Source organism: Chinchilla lanigera, unplaced genomic scaffold (assembly GCF_000276665.1).
Source record: "Chinchilla lanigera isolate Chin_1 unplaced genomic scaffold, ChiLan1.0 scaffold00004, whole genome shotgun sequence".
NCBI classification, from domain to species: Eukaryota; Metazoa; Chordata; class Mammalia; order Rodentia; family Chinchillidae; genus Chinchilla; species Chinchilla lanigera.
In genome coordinates, this window is record NW_004955405.1 from 3,395,346 (window position 1) to 3,406,616 (window position 11,271).

An 11,271-nucleotide genomic window follows, 5' to 3' on the forward strand; every position below is an offset into this window, starting at 1 on the left:
TCTCTTAATGAATTATTAGGAATGTTAAAAGGAATTGATAAATCATTTTCATTTTACATTTTTATAGAATCAGGTGATAGGAAATACAATTTGATGTACAATTTTGCCTGTTACAGAGGTTGTGCTAATTAAAGTAGTACATGCACAGAACATTTTGGCATGACAAGAAGCTGAATAAATAGCTATTTTACTTAAAAACAAACAATATTTTCATGCTATCAAAATGGGCATAGACATTCGTGAAGGAGTCTTACAATTGCATCAAATGGTTTATTTAGATTTCTGCCTTTTGAAATTTGTCTATTTTTTCCTCTAGCATTGATGTTCATATTATAATCTGACTTCCTAAAAGGTTTAGTAGACTTTGCAAATAATAATTAGCTGAGTGACCCTAAGATTAACTTGTTAGGTACAGTGCAGTTGTACTTGAGAGGAGGGACTCAGAAGCACGTAATATGGCATGATAAATTCCTCCATATGCCTTTGTGTATCCTGGATTTTCTGTATCATGGGAAAGTGGTAGTATCTGTTCCTATGCTTGCTGTAAGGGTCATATTTCTGCTAATACTTAGGAAGGGCTCAGGATAGGCCAACGGCATTGTGACCATCATAAAATTCCTGACCTATCACTATTGCAAGACAGTTTTGTATATTTGTTGAACAGTAAGACAACAAAATCAATGAAAAACAAAAAATTATGAGCACTAGTTTAGTGTTAAATACAAAGAAAAACTTCATTCACGTTTAAGACAGTGAATAGTTGCAAAATCATTTCCTCTTGACTTGTGTTTTTATTTTACTGTTTGTTATTTAAAATTTGTGTAAAAATTCTCCTTTAAACAGAAATAATAGTGTCTATTGAACACAATGATATTGATAATGTAAAATGCATGCTTTTTGCCGTGAAGTTTCCTAAAAATTTCTAGAAATTAATATTTGGGAATGCTACTGCAGGAATGTGTTATAAAACTTTCTTCAGTGAATTGAACTTAAAGAGAAAAATGAGATTAAGAATAAAGTAAAAATGAAGCTTAATTTCTTTAAATAAGTTGTATCCATGCCCATACAAAACTACAGAAATTAATTTTAATTGGTAAATTTAACATATATGTTCTTACCTAGTATCTCTCTGGAGATGATAATATAAAATATTTCTCATGTGTAAATGAAAGTTGGATTTATAAAATTAGACAGAATGGCCAGTTTTATTTATATGAGGATACTTTTGTGCATTTGATTTGAAATATAACAATCTGATCATATTTTGTTCAAACATATGAAGTGTCTTGAAAATTGAATGATACTGTCTAAAAAATAAAACAAATAGGATTTTCCCCATAATTTGGTACACTGTTTAAAATAACTGTATAAAATGAATTATCTCCCGCTGGGGATTTTTGAAAACTTGGAAATTTCCCTACAATATTCAATATTTACTTTGTATACCTTCACACTTTAATAAAATGATCACTTTAAATGTCAGCACTGAGAGAAAACACCGTTTATTTTAGGACTTTGATCCTGGAGAAGGGCTGTGCATTTTCGTTGACTTGATTTGATTTGGAATGTGTGTGAAGAAATGAGGTGGCTAAGCATTAGTGAGTGTGGTCTGGAGAAGCACTAAATGATCAAAAATCTTTCAACAGCGGATTCTCACTGCTTTCTATGCTATTGATCCCAGCACCTTGAGTAAAAAAATGTGTATTTTTTGGAATATTTTGTCATCTGTTACTTCATAATTGAGATGCATATTCTTAGTGTCCCATTTAATTTAGTATCAGTTTAATTTAGTAATCCATAAATACTTATCAAACACTTAGCGTGTGTCACGCATTGCTATAAATGCTGAGAATTGAACAACATAATATCACAGAAATTTACATTCTGTCAGGGTAGAAAATTAAAACCTAATGAAAATGCAGTGTTAAGAGACATAGATAAGGTTGTGTAAAGCGCTGTGAGCAAAAAGAGCAACTGATGAAGGACAAGTGTCTTATTCCTTATGGCAGGGACATTTCCAGGGAGAGGTGATTAAAACATAATAACCAGGATAGAGTTATTCAGAGTTGAAGCTAGAGTTTCTATTTGATGCTGCATTTGATTCTTCTGCTGTTACCCCTTCACAGAGCTTTAATAAAGAATGAAGACGCTGGGTGAAGTGGCCTCTGCTTGTAATCCCACCACCGAGACAGACTGAGGCACACAGACTGCAAGTTATAGTGCTGACTGGGAAAACTACAGAGAGCATGCATCAAAATAAAAATTAATAATAATAATAATAATAACAATAAAAAGGGCTGGCAATATAGTTTAGGGGTAGAGTGCCCTTAGGTTAGATCCCCAGTACTGGAAAAAAGAGAAAAGAAAAAGAAAAATGATATATGAGGACAGATACAAAAGTTAAAAGTTAAGTGGTCAAACTGATTTTTCTCTCTCTATATATATATGATTTCATAAACATTGATGTAAGAAAGATATAATTATGTTGTTTTAGAGACAAATTTGTTATGAGAAGGAAGTTTTAAAATGAACGCAAGTGATCGTGAGGTTCAAAGTGCAACAGTACAGGTGGCTCAGTGTCCTTTAACTGATTCATTCACAAGCTTCTCAGCCAGTGGTCCCGAGTGGATGTGATATAACACACAGAACAAATGGCATAAGCACTCATGAACTACATGTTTTTTCTTAAAACTTCATTTAGCCTAAGCGTTCATATTTTGTCTCTGAAACAGGTGTCATGTGATTTATAATGAAGATACTCTCCCAGTTTTACCCTTTGTCACTTAGTACTGACATGGAGATAGAATATTAGAGCACATAAGTCTTAATACTTTGCAATTTAGAGATAAATAACAGAAAGAGGTTATTTCGAAGGCCTTTGTCGTTACATTTTCTTTGCAGTCTGAGTTCTTAACGACTGCCTTGCTCGTCTGATTTTGCAAAGGAACCTCTTGGCATGACCTCATAAATACCTGTGTAGAAAAACAAAAGGTCATCTAGAGATGAAAACAGTTCATTTCATCCTCAGCAGCTATTGTTTCACAGTGCAGTGCATTTCTGATGCCTTCTGCTAAGAGTAGTGGCATTTAATATGTATAAAGAAAGACATACTTCCCAATGTATGATTTCCGAATCTCCCCACAGACTCCAGCGTGAAGCCAAGTGATTTTCTGTCTATAGAAACTGTTCACTGATCTGGCAAAGAAAATTGCCTCAAAGTGAGTAAATAAGAATTATTTCATTAGCTGTGCTTAATTAACACAAATAAAATTGATGAGCCCAGTGTTAAGTCTGGCATTGTGAGTGTTGCACTTTTTAAGCAACCCTCGTCGTGTATGATTTATTAAATTATTTGTTCTGTGAACATTAATTGAACATCAGGTACTGTATTCAGCAGAGACCTTTCTGTGCCCTGCTGACCCAAAAGTTGTTTTTGAAGGCATGCACAGCCTTTTTAGGAAATGCTTTAAAATATATTAGTGTGGGGAGGAAAAATACATGCACTGACCAATGGTTATAGAGGTATTCAGGGGATGGGCTGCACAGATTGACTTGGTTGATGCACAGAAGTTCCATGGGGAATAAAGAATTGTGTATTATGCAACTTCCCAAGTGGCAGATTTTAAGAGTTTGCATATGCCATGATTTAGTATTAAATATATTGAGTATACACTGATGGAATAATAAGGTGGTCTCTTATAACATCTTTTGAGCACAGGTGGAGTCTGGAGGTTTACTAATGTACAGCAGTCTTGTCCTGAAATTCTACTTCTACAATACAGTATCTAAATGACCTCAGAGAACAGAGTTCTGAGTCCTATGAAGTAGTAGCATTTAACTGTAAAAACAAAGTGATACTGTAGTTATATCTGATGGTTTCCTGGAACTATAAGTTGCCTTTCTTTTTTTAAATAACATGTGCAGAACTACTGAATATTTTTTACAAAAGCTTGTCTACTAGTAGCTTTCATATGGAAATGATTTCATGTACTGTACCAAAGGACAAAGTGGACTTATATTACTGTAGATTATTTGACAGTAAGAAATGGAGATAAATAGAATTCTTTATGCATTAACAATGATATCTTGACACTAGAGGGAGGAGTATCAGTATAAAACCAGTAGTGCAGTGGGGTATCCGTGTGTACAGTTGTATAACACAGACTTCCTGTTGAATATGGAAGCATTCATGTTAAACAGATAGCTGGTCACACAAAGAGGAGACAGCATTTTGGTACAGCTCAGGCACGCCTGCTTGAAATTCTACTTTCAGCTGAAGGAAAGGTGATAAGTTCTTGCACTTGTTTAGGTAATGAGATAGTTGGTATAAATGGTGGTTTTAAAGTAACAGAGGTTTTAAGAATTCCTGGAAAAGTGTTAGGAAAAACGTGATTGGCTGCGCTGGGAAAAGTCTGTGTGTGATCAGGAGTGTTGGGAAATGTAAGAACTAACCTGGGGGTTTTACACAGGACATACAGACAGGTAAGAGGACACTCACCTCAGCAAGCTGACAGGTGAGGCAGGACCCTGAATAGTAAAGAATATAAAGCAGATGATAAAATTACCCTTTTAAAACAAACATTTTAGACAATGCTAAAGACAATAAATACATAACTACAAGGTCTGTGTATTAGGAAAGGTTCTCCAGAGAAACAGAGGCAGTGGATTACGTACATGTGTGCGGGAGGAGGATGTTGAACATAAGCATAGGTTATGGAGGCAGAAATGTTCTCTCATCTGCCACTGACAAGCTAAACAACGGGGAAAATTGGACAAGTGGCATAAGCGAGTGCTCATCTGAATGCCTGGAAGCCAGGTGAGACAATTGTGTAACTCCATGTCATAGTTGAAGCCCGAGGAGTGAGGAACATCTGAGGACAAGAGAGGATGGTTGTCTCAGTTCAAGTATAGAAGGAGGATTTGCCTTTTTCTGCATTCTTGTTCCCTTCAGGAATGGTACCCACTCACATGGTTAGAGGCAGATCCCCTTTACTGATTCTTCTGATTAACATGGTAATCTCTGTCCAGAAACCCCTCACCTAGAAATGCTGTGCAGACAATTATCTGGCCCATCATGCAGAGGTAGGGCTTACTCTTTCCAGAGTAAGAATCTATGACTCCAGTGGGGACTAATGCTGCCCTGTGCAGAATGGAAGTGGCCCAGTGTAATTAACATGCCAACATCTCTCGGCCTGATCACACTTGAGGAGTGGAGCCTTGTCAAGGGCAAGTGGTTTGTTTCACACATTGGATAATGACAGGGTTCCTGAGGGGAAGAGGCTCACTGGTGTCATTAGAATGAGCCATTCCTCCCATTTGAGTCTGTAACTCCTCTGATGTTGACATGAGGCTTACGTGGGCATATCCTTACTATCGTCAGTAATGCTGCAGTGAATGTGGGAATAGAGCTAACACTTCAAGGAATAGGTTCACTTGCCTTTGGGTATACGTGCAGAAGAGAAATTACTGGATGATATGGTAACTTAATTTATAACATTTTTAGGAGCCTTCAAGCTGCTTTCTATGATTGTGCACATGTCCATCGATAGTGCAGAAGTGACCACTTTCCTCAACATCTTTCCCAGACTTGGTTTTTTAGCAATAGCGATTCTCACAGGTCTGAGGTAATAGCTCAAAATAGTTTTACTGTACATTTCCCTAACTATAATAAACATCTATCTTTATATTATTACCTTGATAAGGCACTATCTGTTGGCCGTTAAATATTTGGTAAAAGTATAGAAAGGTATGCTGACTCACAAAATTACTAACAATGCCTGAAAACAGATCATGCTAGAAACTTTATTACCCCAACACCATGAAAATCCTTTCTGAATCATTTCAGACTGACAGGACAAGGAGGCTTTATGAAATTGGTCTATGGAATAACATATGGTTAACAATTACAGAACTATTTCAAAATGTACTAAAATTTTTAAATCATCACAATCTAATCATAGAAAGTAGCTCTAATACCACATATCACTCTAAACATACAATTACTCTGTCATCTTCTATGGAAGACAATTTCCTGTGAGCTCTTCTATGCAGTGAAACTCAATAAATCACATGCCAATACCCTGAGAAATGTGCCATTTCTTGAATGGGTATTAACACAAGGACTTGTGTTTTAGTGTCTGTGCTGCCAAAGCAAGCGCAGGACTTACGTCTTAAAGAACATTTTCTTTTAGTAATTAAACTAATAACTTTTACAGAATGATATCAGTAAGAAAGGAAACCATGCCAAAGTTCCAGAAAAGTTTTTTTTCTAAATATGTTTTGAAGCAAGGGAAGGAAGAATGGAGGAGAGGTAAAAATTGCAATGCCTATATTACATTCATGTTTTTCTTTACTTAAACCACCTATACGTCTGTTCACAGAACTGAATTCCCATTCATCAAATGAAAAATATCAGGAAATTAGATGAAGTGTTCTAACAAATTTTAATAGTGCAACAAAAATAGTTCAACAAAAAAATCTTCTTTTTCATTAAGATTCATATTTTGAAGGGGATAAAATGATCATTCACGGACGTTTGAAAAGCTGGTGGTGAAGAAGGCTCCAGTCATTGCTCACCTGCTTCATTCACAAACCATCACACAGACCACAAGTGTTCTTTTCTTGGATTCTTAGTGTACTTATTTGTGACCCTTTCTAATGTGTTAATGTGTAGGGGTTACCTTTTTTTGTTTTTTATTCTCTATATCTGTATTTTTTGTTATAATTGTATTTTTTTCTCCTTCTACAACGCAAGGTAAATTTACTGGTACTTCTTTTTAATTACCAATTTTGCATTATTTTTCTGCTCCAGTAAAACAAATATACTCATGCCATAAAATTTTTGAAGTAGATAATCTCCAAGTAGATAATCTCTTTGTAATGTTTTAAAAACTAGATTTTTTGTTGCTGTGGTTCATATGGAATCAATCTAAATTATACTGTTGGTTATCTATTTGACTAAATTACAGTTTGGAAGAGGAATACATTTAAAATTAGACATACTTCATCCTCAATCCCAAACTCATTTAATCTATATGCAAAAAAATACATACAGAGATTGTATTTTTTCTCAGCTTATTTACGTGGGGATAGTGAATTAGTTTTTAAACTTTTTATTGAGAAGAGATGTTTACCCTTCGCACAAGACAAGGTTTAATAAAGGAGTGACCTTCATTGTCATTCTGAGCATTTCCTTTTATACTGACTGTAATTAGTTGAAACTTGTATCTGAATATCTGCGCATGCTGTGGGAAATTGAAGTAACTTGTAGATGTGTATCTTTGTTCAGGCATGTAAAATACAGTGAGAGAAAGAAAACTCGGATTCAGATTCTGTACGTTTTATCTCCAAGTGACTATGGAGTGTGCTCATGTATTGTGGCTGTTTATGATGTCCTTTAGTCAACAGACTGATAGTTTTGTTTCCTGCATTTTTACATGTGAGGAAACTATAGCCCTCATCATTGCCATCAGCAGATATAAAAGTCAGAATAAGCATACAATACGTGGTGAAAACTGATGTCAAACGTAACTGTAAGGCATCATGACAGGTTTCCATCAGAATGTTGTACAGTAAATTAAATCAGCATAGATTTACTCATTCTTCAAGCCAAAACTTTAAACAGCATATCCCACATTCCAGTACGATGGGCCGCTGATTTTCAGAAGTTAGTGTTGGATCTTTCTGGTTCCTCTATTAAAATAGTTCATCTCATTGAAATATACACCAATGGTGTACCTAACGCCAGCACTGTAGTTTTCAGAAGGAAATGTTTAGAGGAAGAATGGGGTTGGCTGAGCGCAGCCAGATGTGGGAATGCACAGAGGATCCTAACCACGCTGGGAGAGGCGGAGTTGAAGCCCCGATGCATCTGGCTCAGACAGCACACATGTTTCAGGGAGCTGAGTAGATCACTTAATTATGTTCACAGTTTTCTTTGAAAAGAGGACCTAGTATCAGAGCGAAGGCAGGCATTTTTTTTTTTTTTTTATTCCTATCCTAGAAAAACCCACCCAGGTCACTGGCCAATTAAAAAGAAGCAACATTAACTTAAACTAGAAAATTTCCCTTTTAGTATCAAAATAAAAAGAACATTTACCTGGTTAAAACATTAATTTCATTAGAACAGTTAATTTTGAACTACTGTACATGCCTCTATGTGTTCAAATATATTTTCTTTTCAGATAATTTCATTATGAGGGACTCTTAGCTTTTATCCTCAAGCCCAGGAATATATTTAGGAATCATTTTGTGCATGCTAGCTTTTTCCTGTTCTCCAGTCTCTTTCATTTTTGTCTGTTGTAACAGATGACATTTTCATGTGGATGGAGGAATAAAGTGAGTGTTATAAAAAAATTGAGCCAGTGAACTCAATATTGGAAGTGAGTATGAAAATGAGTTGAAAATACTGTAACACTTCAAAACTTTTAAACCAAAGTATTTTTTTTTTTAACAAAAGGTTACCACCTTGGGAGCAATTGTGGGTTAGTTATTGCCATTTCCATGTTTTTTAGAAATCATTATGTGTTGGAACACTAGCTTCTTGTGTGTGACTGAGAGGCAGTAAGTCGTGGGAAAGGTGTTGTTTGGGAAGCCAGGTGGTCCTTACAGGACCCTGTGGTAGTAGTTACATCTCTTCAGGGGGACATCTACACAAACTAGTCTTCAGCTTTGAATATGTAGGATTTAGAATCGTTGGGGAATCATTCTCAAAGGTAATTTCATTTATATAGAGTGGTTCATTTTCATTATCTTGTATGAGACTGATATATGAACAAATATTATGCATATTTCTATAAACTTGCCTGAATAGCTGTACCTTTTACACAGGCATTTTTTTTTCTGATCATACTTCAGAAAATATAATAAGAGGAGAGAATAATTAATGGCTGGAGACTAAAAGCAGAGCATCCAAAAGGGTGTTTCGTGGAGTTTCGATGTAAGAGAATAAATCTCTGCTGCCCTAAGCTGGTGCTCAGGAGGCCATGCTCTCCACTTTTGTCCCCCTGGGAAATTGCCTGTTGATACTGTGAAATTTCCAACCTTTAGATTTTCACTTCTGTAAGCAGCACGTACAAAGAACATTTTCGTTCAGTTAGCACATTATTTTCATAAGTCAGGTATTGAAAAAAATCACTTAATTCACTTATTCAATTATAAGCAACTCTAACTGATACAACCTTAGAATTTTTACCATAGTCACATATCATCTGTGTCACCAAATTTCAGATCAGCACATTAATAAGAATGTCTAGGAGCAAGGAGCATTTTTCTAGATGGCCCAGAACATCCCTAGAAAGATCATCCTGCCTATTTTTATGCTAAAATCATAACAGTAGCTTAGTATGGGGATTATTGTGTGTATATATGTATATACACATAATTCCCATGAATGAAAATATATCTATATACATAATTCCCATATATTATGTTATATGAATATATAAATTATATTGTGGTAACCACAAAAGTTTATGTAGTAGAAAAGATAGAAATTGGGTCAAACTTGAAAAACTGATGTTTTGTTCATAAAGAACTGCTAGCACTTATTACCTATTATTTATTACCTATTATTATAAAAAAAGTTCAAAAGAACAAAAACATATTTCAAGTGGCTCTGTCTAATATATTAATTTTAGCTATAGATGATTAAATCTCTCAGCTGTATAAAATTTGAAGGGCTGCTTTCAGTTGAATCATTGGCCAGAGGATGTAGGAGAATTAAGTTGAGTTTTGCTCTTATTTAGAAGAACCAGCCAAGAACCACAGCAAGGGTAACACTCAGGAGTAAATGAGCACAGCTTCTGCACGCCTAATTAGCTGCTCCCCGATGGCAACCAGGTTTTGTTAAGAACTTAAAAGAGGCTCCTGATTTTGATACTTTTAAAATACAAAAGGAAGCACATTCACAATCAAGGAATTACCCATTACTTTATAAGGTAATTTCGTACTTTGCCATAAGATGCCTACTCTTTAATTCACTGTACCCATCATCACCATCACTGTACACCTTATATTTATACGCAGGTGCTCTCATTTCCCTGGCAAGTACCTATTAAAGCCCTGCATTTTCCTAGAAAAGTGTGATTCATTTCTCTTGTATTCGATTTAAGTGAAAATATATTACTTAGAAGATGATTTCACTGCTGTAATTCTGTCAGGAATTCAGAGACCCTTAGTAAGACAAACCTATGATTTCAAATTAGCTATTTTATTATTAGCAATAATAGCTATTACCAGGACTATTTTGACTACACTTTTCAGAGGTTACTAATTATTTTCATTCATAACTTCTGAGATATAGTAATATTTCTATTTCAGCTACTGTAGGAGGTTGTCAAGTAAATGAATCTGTGAAACATCTTTGGGTAGCGTTGGCATCGTTACCAGCTACCAGGGCAGTCTAAAGGTGGCACTCTCTTTCCTCACACAAGCAGAAAGGGGAGCACAGCACGTTTGTGTTCTTCTCTGTAACTGTTCCTGCATTTCCTCTAGATGATGTTCAAGCATAAAGAACTTGTGAGAGAGGTGTTCTGAGGAAGCTCTGAAATTCAGTGGAAGTTATAACTGACATTTATGACAAGTTATACCATTAAAAAATCACCCTGTTTAATGGTCTCATTGGATTTGTAGAAGACTCTGCATTTAATGTCCTTGTTTCAGGTGTACATTGTTTTGGGAGGGAGATGTATATTTTGAGCAAGTTAATTCTCCTACCTTTACAAAGGAAAACATTTGTATTACATGCCATTGCTTTACCTTAAGATTCATTGCAGAATGATTCCCATTAATATTGTCCTTTGTGTGGATTTGGGTTAAGGAATGAACCTAGCGGTTTTTGGCCAGATTACATATCTATGCATATCTGCCTCTCCAACTCCCAAATCAAACCTGGCTGACTAATCATTTAACCTCTACTTTTGTTAGTAATTAGATAATAATTCTGTTGCCTTATTGATGGTATATTTTTAAAACTTTCAAGTTATGTAAAAATTGGACCAGAAAAATTAACTGTAAGTTAAAAGAGAGGAAATACTGGTTAGTGTGTGCATTTTAAAAGGAGTTGTCGGGGCTAGGGGTATAGTTCAGCAGTATGACACCTGCCTGGCAAACGCGAGGTTCCAAGTTCTACTCCAGGTACCAAAAAAAAACAAAGAGGAAGAAAGGAAGGAAGGAAGGAAGGAAGGAAGGAAGGAGGGAATGAAGGAAGGAAGGAAGGAAGGAAGGAAGGAAGGAAGGAAGGAAGGAAGGAAGGAAAGAAGGAAGGAAGGA

The 11,271-nt window shown here is 35.5% G+C and overlaps 1 protein-coding gene across 1 annotated transcript in view; it reads left to right on the top strand.

Moving 5' to 3' along the window:
• The window catches only part of Grid2 (glutamate receptor, ionotropic, delta 2), a 1,119,457-nt gene that overhangs the window by 103,553 nt on the left and 1,004,633 nt on the right, over window positions 1-11,271 (top strand). The gene's annotated exons all lie outside the window — the stretch shown is intronic.